At 33.7% G+C, this 12,377-nt stretch overlaps 1 pseudogene; it reads left to right on the top strand.

Annotated features, from left to right (window-relative positions):
• LOC131634618 (pectinesterase/pectinesterase inhibitor PPE8B-like) overlaps nucleotides 1-11,943 on the top strand; it is a 38,830-nt pseudogene extending 26,887 nt beyond the window's left edge.
• The last annotated feature ends 434 nt before the right edge of the window (nucleotides 11,944-12,377 follow it).

The following is a 12,377-nucleotide window of genomic DNA, read 5'->3' as shown; positions in this document are numbered from 1 at the left end:
GTCTCAAGCTGTACAAAAACAACAGAAGTCTATGTCTATGACTAGTGAGTAAGTAGGGAGTCTGTTAATTGGTCCAAATGATGCTTTGTCTGAAACTTTTACAGAATCTTGGGCTATGTGCCTGAAAGAAAGAAAAGTGACAATGTCTGACATAATGTCATGACATGTTTAAAGACATTGAATCTTTAAAGTCAAACAAGGAAATCTGAATTGAAGTTTATCTACACATCAGCGGTCGGTGTAAATTTCATTCAATGACTATGAATGCACTGGTAATTCAAGATAACTCCTATCAGAAAAATAGTCAAAAACTGCTTTGGAAAGAGTAATAGCTTTTGGAACTGTTTCCTAATTAACCGTTTGACAATTGAACAAGACCAAAGACCATCTTTATTTCCTATAATCTCCATTTTCTATATAATAGCATCTCCATGAATTGCAGAAATCAAAACTCTCAAAATGTCATTCGTGTGCATTCTTGTGAGTCGAGTCTGGGTTTGGTATTGTGATGGGTTGCTATACCAAAACCATCTCAGAAAAAAGAAAAACACGGGCTGGGGATGTTGATGGTCTCTACCATGGGTTTTTCTGTAATAAACAACAAAGATGTTCCACTATATACAACCTTCAGTGTAGGAATCATGTTCTTTGTGGTTTGTGATCTGAGCTATGAACACAATTGTGATTTGTGTTCTGAGTTACTAGGAATGGTGGACAGTTTTCACTCAAGTCCTCTCTCGAGGTCTATGCTAGGATTTGTTTTCTGGTACAAGACTAAGGAATGGGTCTCTCATGCCACCATTGGTCCTCCAAGATGCAGGGCTTCTCCCATAGTCTTCCTCGTGAATATCAGTGTTTCATGAAGGTGTTCCACTTCATATTATAACATCGGTTCTATCTTTGTCATATTGTGTCTAAAAAGGGGGAGAACAATACCATCTTCTGATCTTGCTACTATAAAAAGGTTTTGTAGCAGACTAACAATGTTATGATGTGGTTCAAGTCTTGAAGAATAGAAGGTAAACCCAATTCTGAGAATGTAAATTATGTTCTTCCTTGGTGTCTTGAAGTTGTTATGTTTCTGCTGCATCTTTATGTTTTAGCCAATATATGCCAAAAGGGGAGATTGTTAATGTTTGGCTAAAACCTAATAACAGTAAAACATAATATTAATGTGAATCTTGCAAAATTATAAAGAATAAAACAGGTACAAGCAAGATGTTAGATGGAATGTCATGATATCAACTCATGAAATTGCACCTGCAGAACTGGAAGAAAGATTCAGTTTGATTTAATACAAATACAGAATATTCTATGTGAATATTATGTAATCCTATGTGGAGCATATTTAAAGGTCAAAAGAATGATTGAAGAATTAGATCAGAAGATTGGATTCAGCAGTTTCTAGTTTAGGAAACTCAGGATTGAAAGACCTTATTTGTAACCGAATATTTTCTGCATATTTGTAACAGCAAGAGTGCTGCAATTTGTAAGCCCAAGTCCAACTGGGATCAGGTAATAAATAGGAAACTTTTGTAACCTAGAAAAAAATAAAAAAACCTAGTTTTAAACGATGTCATCATTAGGTTTTCTATAGGTAGACCACCCAGGTTGTGGGATGGCTGCCTTGTCCTTCTCGAAACCTGTAGGTTAGAGAAGTGATTGTCCTCACTCGAAACCTGTACGTAAGAGTTGAGTATTGTAAGCTTGAATGAAGCTGTGAAGCAATATCAAGTGTGTGTTCATTTTTAATTGTGTAAATAGCTGTTGCAGGGTTATAACAGTTAGGTATCACCAGGGAGTGAGCAGAGGTTTTCTTATCTTGGATGGAGTTCTGAGATAGAGATTGCATTGGGTAGTGACTAGGTAAACCAGAGGTTGTTTATTTGTAAACCAGAGGTTGTTTATCTAAAATAGTACCACTGATAGTGGAATCTTCTTTTTGGCTTGGTAGCCCCTAGAGTAGGTAGTTAGACCGAACTAGGTTAACAATTACTTGTGTTATTTATCTTCTGCATTGTTTACTCTGTTATGAATGTTATGAATTTTTCTATAACATCAGGTTCAGAAGTGTTAGCTGTTCCTATACAGAACCATGTAAAAATTATAATCTGGTTATGTATGCTGAACATCTGTGATCCCATGTTTCATTACCTCTTTCCTAAGAGTAATTAAATAATGGGGGATCATTGTATTCTGCTTGTGCTGCATTCATAACAGATCATATGTCTTGACATCGGGATTGACATCCGAGTCTGTCATACCATAATTTTCAAATCACCTAAATATATTTTTAAGGCCAAGCTAACTGATTAGAGTCATTTCATTTCATTAATAATCGATTAGCTTCAATCACCCAATAAATTATTTTCTCCTTGTTGAGTCAAATCAATTAGGACAATTTCTTACTGATTGGGAATTGTTAAATATCAAAATCTTCCATTTGTGGCTTGAACATTCGATTATTAGAGGTCTATAATTGATTGGCCTAATTAATCATTCCATTAATTCAGCCCATGGATTGTTTACTTTTTTAGCCAAACAGGATGTCATAATCTATATCTGAATCACTTGACTCCAGAAAATCTGCAACAACAACTTCTATTATTCTAATCTTCTAAGAATTCATGTTACTGAGCCTAATCTTCTCGTTGAATTTAAAAGATTAAACTATGGAGATGTTATTCCCAACTTGTACTGCTTCCATGGATTTGTTTATCTAATATTCCATCATATCACCAACATCCTTAGGGACTTCCATTTCCTTGATGGGGAAGATCCCACTTGAGTTTCCAAAATTTTGATTCAGGTTGTGAGTATGAGCTTGAATAATTAGAGTTTGATCCTGCATCTGAGGGCAATATGTATTACAAAGAAGAATTTTCTTGTTTGTAATGATACCCAAGTTGTAACATATCTCGGAGAATAAAAGATTTCTCCTTATTTTTAGTGCCAAAGTGATCATAGGGGCGAACAACACTTTTTCTCGTTTGGCACAACTCTCAAGCATTGATTACTACAATGTTTCATAGAAGTAGAGCTCAAGAGGCCTCCTTGACTTTTCAACCATGAGATTATCCTTTACGATATTCTCCTCCTTAACATTCTTATGACACACACTTTTCTTATTTATTAACCTTTCTTCACACTTAAGAGAGTCATGTTCCTGGATGATGTCCTAGATATCTTCCTCAATATCTATTTCTGGTTCACCCCCTCCACGTCCTCATAATTTACATAGGTAGTATGCACTTTCTTCATCTTATCTGTGGTCTCAGTCACCATCTTATAACTCATTGTTAGTTCCATGGTTTTTGTAATTGGCATAATTCTGCCAAAATATGGTTCTTAAATAATGTTGAGCAATGTGTTGAATCATCTTGTTCTATTATCATAACATGTTCAAATGTTTTGTGCTTTGAGAGATGTTCTTCCAGATGTTGTGACATCCTACACCAGAGCATCCTAACAATTAAGACTGGTTTTTAAACCTTGAGAGATTTGATTAAAAAAATATGAGAATCTGGAATATTCAGATAATCATTACAAGTGCAGGCAATCAAGGGATGATTAGGAAAAATGCCGATCAATCTCTATTTTTAGAAAAAGAATCTTTGAGATTTCTTTTGGAAAACTAAGATTTGATTTGATTTTATTTATTTCTAATTTGGGAAAAGATCTTGCATCTATTTTCATAAAAGACAAGATTGGATTAAGATTAAAGTCCAAGCCCATTCAGCAAGTATCTATAAAAAAGAAACTTGGGAAGTCTAGTTTACCAAGAACTCAAACAAGGAAAACCATGTGTGCAATAAGGGTTATTGTTTTGGGAGTCTCTCAAGTTCTTCATGTGTTTTGTTCTTTTTTGTCACTCATGTGTTAAGAGCCTTTTGGATTTTTGAGGTTGCTCATTATCAGAATCTGAGTTAAGAGAGCTTTCGAAAATGGGTGCCTTTCCTTTGGCATGTCTTGAAGGAGCCATTGAAGAAGTTTTGGAAAGGATTAGGGTTTGGTGTGTGATTTTCGGATTTGGGTATGTATGGGAAAATAAGTGATTTTCATAAAAAATTATTTGGGTTTAGTGAGAAGGATGGTGTTTTATAAGGGTTTTGTTAAAGTGGGATTTTATGATGATAAGGTTGGTAAGTGGAGATTTATGAGGGGGCAATTAAGAAGTTTGAAGGAGTTGATTGGCCAAGGGAAGGTAGGTGGAAGAGTAGTTGGAAAGGAATGAATGCGTTGACCAACATTAAAAAGCACTTTTAACATAGAAAGAGAAAGCTTGAATTAAAAAAGTAGAAAGGAAATAAAAAACGGGTATAGGAAATCGATTTCCCATATAGGGGTAATCGATTTCCACTACTTACTCAGCCTAACCAGAGCAACGCATAAAGAGAATTTTTGACTCAGGAAATCGATTTCCCATAATGTGGTAATCGATTTCCACAAGAAAATTTTCCAAAAAAGATAAAATCAGTAGCTTTATTACTCTTGAGTTACTAAACATACATAAATACAAAGTCACATAACATCTTAATAACATACTTACGCAACATGTAATTGTGAAAAATTATAGAAACCTTAAATAAAATAAGTACGTGTACCGTTCATATTATGTCGTTTTCATAAAAAAATACCCAATTCTCGTCTAATTTTGAAGAATGGTTCTCGTGCCAACGGTTTTGTGAATATGTCTGCGAGTTGATTATGAGTATCTACAAAAGTAACTTTGACGTCACCTTTAAATACGTGATCTCGTAGGAAGTGATGTCGGATGTCAATATGTTTCGTTCCTGAATGCATGACCAGATTCTTTGTAATATTGATAGCACTTGTGTTGTCACACTTTAGAGGAATGCATCCAAGAGCTAAGCCGTAGCCACTAAGTTGTTGTTTTAACCATAAGATTTGAGCATAATAACTTCCTACTGCAATGTATTCTGCTCCAGTCGTGCTAAGTGCGACACAAGCTTGTTTGTTGCATGACCATGATACTAATGCGTTTCCTAAGATGTGACATGTTGCACTCGTACTTTTACGATCAGTTTTGCAACCTGCATAATCCGTGTTAGAATAACCAAATAATTACATACACTACCTTTTGGATACCATAGATCGACATTCGTTTTTCCCTTCAGATATTTCATGATTCTTTTTACCGACATGAGATGAGATTCCTTCGGATTTGCTTGAAAGCGGACACACAAACAAACACTAAACATTATGTCAGGACGACTTTCCGTCAAATATAATAAATAACCAATCATACCTCGATATTTTGTAATATCAATCGAAACTCCAGATTCATCTTGATCTACATATGTACCAGATCCCATAGGAGTAGACATTATTTTACAATTATCCATGTCAAATATTTTCAATAATTCTTTGCAATACTTGGATTGGTTGATGAAGATGCCATCCTTTGATTGCTTGATTTGTAATCCAAGAAAATAGTTCATCTTACCCATCACAGACATCTCGAATTCTCCTTGCATTATTGATGAAAATCTTCACATAATTCTTTGTTTGTTGAACCGAATATGATATCGTCATTGTAGACTTGAAATAATAAAGTATGATTTTTAACTTTCTTTATAAACAAAGTCTTGTCAACTTTACCTTTTTCAAAACCTTTTTCGCATAGAAAGTTGCTAAGACGATCATACCATGCCCTTGGTGCTTGCTTTAAACCATAGAGAGCCTTTTTCAATTTAAATACATGCGAGGGATTCTTGAAGTCTTTAAAGCCTGGGAGTTGTTTGACATAGACTTCTTCATTGATGTATCCATTCAAGAAAGCACTTTTGACATAGATTTGAAAAAGCTGAAAATTTAATGAGCAAGCATAAGCAAGTAAAAGATGAATAGCTTCTAACCTTGCAACCAGAGCGAAATTTTCTTCAAAGTCGATTCCTTCCTCTTGATTATATCCTTGAGCCACCAACCTTGCTTTGTTTATTTCATACCCCAAAATTTTCCCATCATATTTCAATGGATTTTGATTCACATGATCTTCAATTGCTCAAGGCTATATCAGAATTAGGCTCACTTACCTGTCTCCTAAACAACAAGCCTTCAGCTAGGGTTCTGATTCTCTCCAAGTATAATCAACTTCTGATATTTCAAATGGACTTCACGGCCTCTCAAATGCCTCATAGATTTCTCATACCAATTTTCAAGCTCTGATTCAAAAGATTGCTCACTCAATGGTCCAAACGATCAATAGTCGACTGGTTGACCTAAAAGTCAAACAATGGTCAAAATACAGTCAAAACTCCTGATTTTTTTTACTCATCATTTGATCAAAGGATGATCATGATTCATCAAAGGAAATTCCAAAATCCACAAAAGTACAAAGTTGCTAAATTAGGGTTTCTAGGTAAAAGTCAACCGAACTTTGACCAGCCATAACTCCCTCATGGAACATCAGAAATTTCCCATCCAAAGCTCAATTTGAAGTAAATTGAACTCTCTACAATTTTGTCTCTCATATTCCAAGTCTAAAAATGCTTCATTTGAGAGATATGGATCAAAACATTACAGGTCCTTCTAAAGGATCGCAAAAAAATCATTTTTTCTCAAAGCTCATAACTTGAGCATGGAATATTTAATTGAGATGAAACCAAAAGCATCATTTAGAGGACACTCTAAGCTTTCTAAAAAGCTCAAGAACACTTCCATACAATAAAAAATGAAAGAGTTATGACTTGCACAAGTTGGGCGAAATTCAAGAAGAACATGAAACCCTAATTGGACAATTTTGAGTTTTTTGACTAATAGGCCTAAGTTTTGGATTTCAAACACATATATGATCCATAAAAGGGCCTATAAAATCATCTTTATATTTTTGGCATTTTTATTTCTATTTATTTGAATTTTATTCTTTTAAATGGCAAATAAATCAAGTAAAATACCAAAAATAAAGAATTAAATCATGAGACTTCATTTTGGATCATATAAAAGCCCAAGAGACACCTAGAGGCCATTGAATTTTCGTTGGTGAATGTTTGGCCTTTTTATTTTATTTATTTTTTATTTTTATTCAATCAACTACCTACCTATTAATAAAACATACTACCAAACTCCCTAAATTACCCTTAATGCAAAAATTAATTACCCTTACAAAAGCCCTTTTTTGTAATTTTCTAATTCAAAATTTTATTTCAACCAATCAAACTTCTCCATAGGTCCAAATGGCACTCTTATTTCATAATTCTTGTGATTGCATCTTATTATCCATTAGATTTTCCCTCCAAGCTTTAAAACCTAAGAACAATTGCCTATTCTTCTACACCCTTTCATTTCAAAACATTCTACTTCACTTTTCTTTTTCCTCTACAATCACAAGTTCTCTCTCCACATTCAAAACCCAAACCCCACCGCCCCAGCCCCCTCGTCTCCCTTTCACCGTCCTTGCACATCGGGTAAAATTTATTCTTCCTTCCTTTTTTTCGTTTTTGTTTCAGCTTCTCCAAGAACACTTTTTATTGCAATTTCGTTTGTAAAAATTTAGGGTTCCGAAAAGCTATGGAAATGAAGAAGATGCACAAGGAAAGAGATGAACCACAGGTTAGAGATAGAAGAAATGGAGGGTTGGCTGTTGGATGAAAGTTTTTGTCAGAGTTCCTCTCCCAGTATTGGCTGTTAAAGATATATACCAAGGTAGAGAAAAGCAATGGTTAATGACTTTTGTTCTCTTTTGATACACTGTTTGAATTTCCTGGGTATCCTTACAATATATATTTCACAGTGTATATATATATATATATATATATATATATATATATATATATATATATATATATATATATATATATATATATATATATATATATATATGAAAGAGTATTTTTCTTGATTGAAGGGTTAGAAGAGACTTAGGCTATGTTTGGATATCATAAAATCAATGGAGCGGAATGGAGCGGAGCGGAGTGGGATGGAGCGGAGTGAAACGGAGCGGAACGAAGATACCATTCCATTGTTTGGAAATTTTAGGACGGAACAAGATAAGTTGTTCATTCCGCCCAAATCGGAGGGTAAGAAAAATGGTGGTAAGTGATGGAATGGAATGGAATCCATACCACTCTATTCCGCTCCGTTCCATCCGTTTTTAAATTATCCAAACAATGGAATATCATTTTATTCCATCTCATTCCGCTCCGCTCCATCCGGTTCCATCAATCCAAACAAAGCCTTAAGAGATGATTGATTTTTATGCTAAACATGATATAAAACCTTAAATCGAAGTCATTCCTTTGGAATATGCTAACACTGCAATGGTAAGACTCCTCAAATATCATTTATTCTTAATGGTTGGTACAATGATACAATGAGGCACGTCTTTTTCTGTCAAAACTCCCTAATGCAGCTGTTTGTATTTACTGCTAGCTGCTTCAATTTTGATGCATTCTATGAACTTCACAATTTTGTAAACACTGCACTTGTGTTTATACTGAGAGCTGCTTCAATTTTGATTCATTTTGTAAAGTTATTAGTTGTAACCTTATGAAAAGGCTACCATTCATTTTTTGATCTCGGTTTGTACTCGATTATTGGTCATTAGGCATTTAAATATATGTGACTTGGCCTTAGAAGGGAATGGAAAATTTTGTGTTAATTAATATAATTTGGAAGTGATCATTAGGCATTGTTTGGTTTCATAAAGTTCCTTATAGAAAGTAAAACAATAAGGTTTCCTGTTTTATTACACTACATCCTCTTTTGTAATGTCACACAGCTTTTGTGAGTTTTCACTTTTGTATAACATGTAAGATTCATCCCAGCAAAGGATTTATTCAAACTAACATTTCAGCACTTGCTTTATGACAAGTTATTAGCATGATGGTTAATATAATATCATTTCCAGCATTTCTAAAATACTCCACTTTTTTTAGAAAATGTATGATTTTTAATATAATTGATACAGTTCATGTTTCAATGATACACTTCAAACACGAATTAGGTATTTTTTTTCCTTTCGACCACAATACTATTTCAATTAACTGTCAACTCATCTTTTGTTTCTAGCAGTGTAGACCATCATGTTTTCACCTATAGAATAGGAACTCATCTTTGCTAGATTTATAAAACTTGAAGGTCTTAGCATGAAAAGGTTATCCTTTAATTAAAGCAAAGGTTCTTTATATACATTGACTAGCATCTACACCTCCTTTGATTAAAATATAATTCATTTTTGTCAATTTTCTTCAAACAAAGGTTGTCCCTTAGTTATGTTTAAAGTATGATGTTTAAGGTCACAACTTATTGTACTATTAAAAGCCATATTTAAAAAACAATGTAACTAGAACTTTGGTAATTCAAAACCTGTTAGTAATATGACAATGGTAATTAACTTGATATGCCTAAAATTCACTGTGATATGCCTAAATCAGTTCAAGTTGTTCTCATTGTGTAAATCAGTTCAATACCTCTTATTTTACTGTTAGCAAACATTCATTGTGATATGCCTAACATTGAATGCTACATATGATTTCTAAACAGTTCAAATGCTTCACTGTGATACCTCTTATTTTTACTCATGTATACTACTTTACAAAGTATACTGCTTTACAAATTCATTAATCAAAGGATACTGCTTTACAAATAGCATGTTTAGGGTGGCGTTGGGTTATTCAAAAGCACGGTAAGTTATCATGTTTACGTAGAAGCTACTATTTGTCGCTTCTGGTTTTCACGGTGATGGGTCCTTTAAACGTACGTCTAGCCATTCCAAACTCATATCCAAACATGCACAAAGTATACTGCTTTATAAAATCATTATTCAAAGTATACTATCTAATGCTTTAGTTGTGTTTGTGCACCTACTGTAAAAAAATATACCCATATGATTTACTCATGTATAATGTGTTACAAATTTTACTGCTTTAAAAAACCATTAATCAAAGTATACTACTTTAGAAAGTATACTGCTTTAGAAAATCATTAATCAAAGTATACTGCTTAAAGTCTAATGTTTTACTCGTGTTTTCCTAGCATACTTCTAAAGTTGCAGTATTGGAAATGATCACTTCTGATCCAATAGACCATCAAGACCAACCTGTTATATGACCTTATTTCTAAAATCCTATATCACTTTTCTTTATATTATCCTCCTTATATCAAATTGTACTTATCTATTTTATGTGTGATATGTAGATGACACATTCTTCTGAATAAAACCTATCTGCTCAACTATCCACATCTGCAATGCTTTTGTAGGCTTCCTTCCTGCTACGGGCCAACCTTTGGATTTGACAACTTCCTTTATTTTGGGAAGCCCATCTATCGAAGGTCAAGTCAACCTTAAATTCATACTACTTTTTTTACAGCTAGACATGCTAGAGTGACTTTATGGAGGGTTTCAAACCAGTTTTATAACAGTACATATGCTTTTCCAATGGCCAATTCCGTGTTAAATAAGCTTATACATTAAAATATAGCATCTATGTTTCACATCTTCCATGTAAGGTACATTCACCATACTATTTTTCTGCAATTTCCATTATGCTTCCAATTCATAGATTACACCGCGGATCTAAAATACTGTGTAAAAACCAGTAACCAGTGTGGGTTTCAATGAAAAATAACTTAACCAACCCGAGTTACAAATACTACCTTTCAAACCATATAATAATTACTTAAATCCTATTGGACATACTGATTTCAGTTAAGAAAAGTAACTAGGCAACATACTATCCATTTACAAACATCAAACTATATATTTGCAGTTCTGTTGAAAACATCTAAGGCTTTTTATTTTTTATATTTATGATTATGGATTTAATTATGAACTAATTTGTAATTAATAATCAACTTTTATAATTTCACAATTGTCCTCTAACTTTCCTAAAACTATCACAAAGTACAAAGTACATCATATATTTGAAATTTAACTCTGATTTTTGGAAGCTATTTTCTAAATCTAACACTTAACTTCAGATGGTCTCAAAGTTATATACATAATACTGTCGACCTGTTTGGAAGATATTCAACATAATCTACACTAAGGTGAGTTAATATATTCTTGCAATTCTTCTACCTGAAAACAATGGTTCATAAATTCTGATAGTTGGTTTGCTAGCACCATGGTTATGTTGGCAATATATATGACTGAATAATATAATTAACCTATCAAAGTTTCTACACATTTCATGGAAAAGAATAACAATTACATGAGTCTATGTATAAGTATCAGTATCGTGCTATGTGTCTGTGTCAGTTCAATGTTATCACATCCTCAATTTTTCGTTTTCTTTCTTATGTTATCATTGTAGCTAAATGTTTTGTTTTACAGGGAAGGATAATAGTATTGGAAATCTAAGCTCTGATCTAAGGAGCCAGCAGTGGCATTAAGATCAGACTCTGACCTCGGTGTTTTATCGGTGTGAGATATTCGGTTATCAAGATTGCCTATATCCCCACAACATGCGTCAATTTTACAGGGAGTGCACATTTGCTGGTACAGTGAATTTCATCTTTAGATATGCCACCGCCGTGTTCCAGAACTGTCAAATAATAGCCAAGAAAGGGATTCCTAAACAAAAGAACATTGTTGCCGCTCATGGAAGGATGGATCCAAACCAACCAAGCGGATTCTCCTTTTAATTTTGCAACATTTCAGCAGAGAATGAAACCATCCCAACATACCTTGGTAGACCCTGGAAGAATTTTTCACGGACAATTTTCATGCAATCCTACATAAGTAATGCGCTAAGGCCGGAAGGGTGGTTAGAGTGGAACATAAGTTTTGCTTTGGACACATTATACTACGGTGATTACATAAACTCTGGACCGGGTGCTAGGCTAGCTAACCAAGTGAAATGACCGGGTTACCATGTGTTCAATGATTTGAGCGATGCTAACAAGTACACTGTGGCTCAATTTATTGAAGGCAATCTTTGGTTACCCTCTATTTGTGTGAATTACACTGCTGGTTTGTAATTCATAATGGTTATTGGTTTTTCATGAAACAAAATCTATGTAAATGGGTTAGTTAGTGTTAACCCCAATTAGTTAGTACCTCTTTATTAGATATTTTCAGATGTTTTGTTTTGAATAAGATCAATGATATGCTTTTGTATGTGTTTAATTTAAAATCTTTCTTTTCTATAACATTAGTTTATGGAATGAAACATGAATTTGGCAAAATTTAATTTATGAAAGGAGTTTGGTTGAATAGTAGGCGATGCCATGTTAGCAAATCAATGCATAGAAAATCCACCTGTTGTATCTTATTCCAAATTTCTATTTATACATGATCGTCTTCGTTTCCCTTTAATGAATATGCTTATATTTTTTATGGTTTAATTTTGCATCTTCTTCTGCAGCCCTTTCCGTTTAGGTTTATCTATCTTTTTCTATTCCTATTAGATTAG

This window comes from Vicia villosa, unplaced genomic scaffold, assembly GCF_029867415.1.
Source record: "Vicia villosa cultivar HV-30 ecotype Madison, WI unplaced genomic scaffold, Vvil1.0 ctg.001323F_1_1, whole genome shotgun sequence".
Classification (NCBI taxonomy): Eukaryota; Viridiplantae; Streptophyta; class Magnoliopsida; order Fabales; family Fabaceae; genus Vicia; species Vicia villosa.
This window is presented reverse-complemented; position numbering and strand designations above follow the sequence as displayed.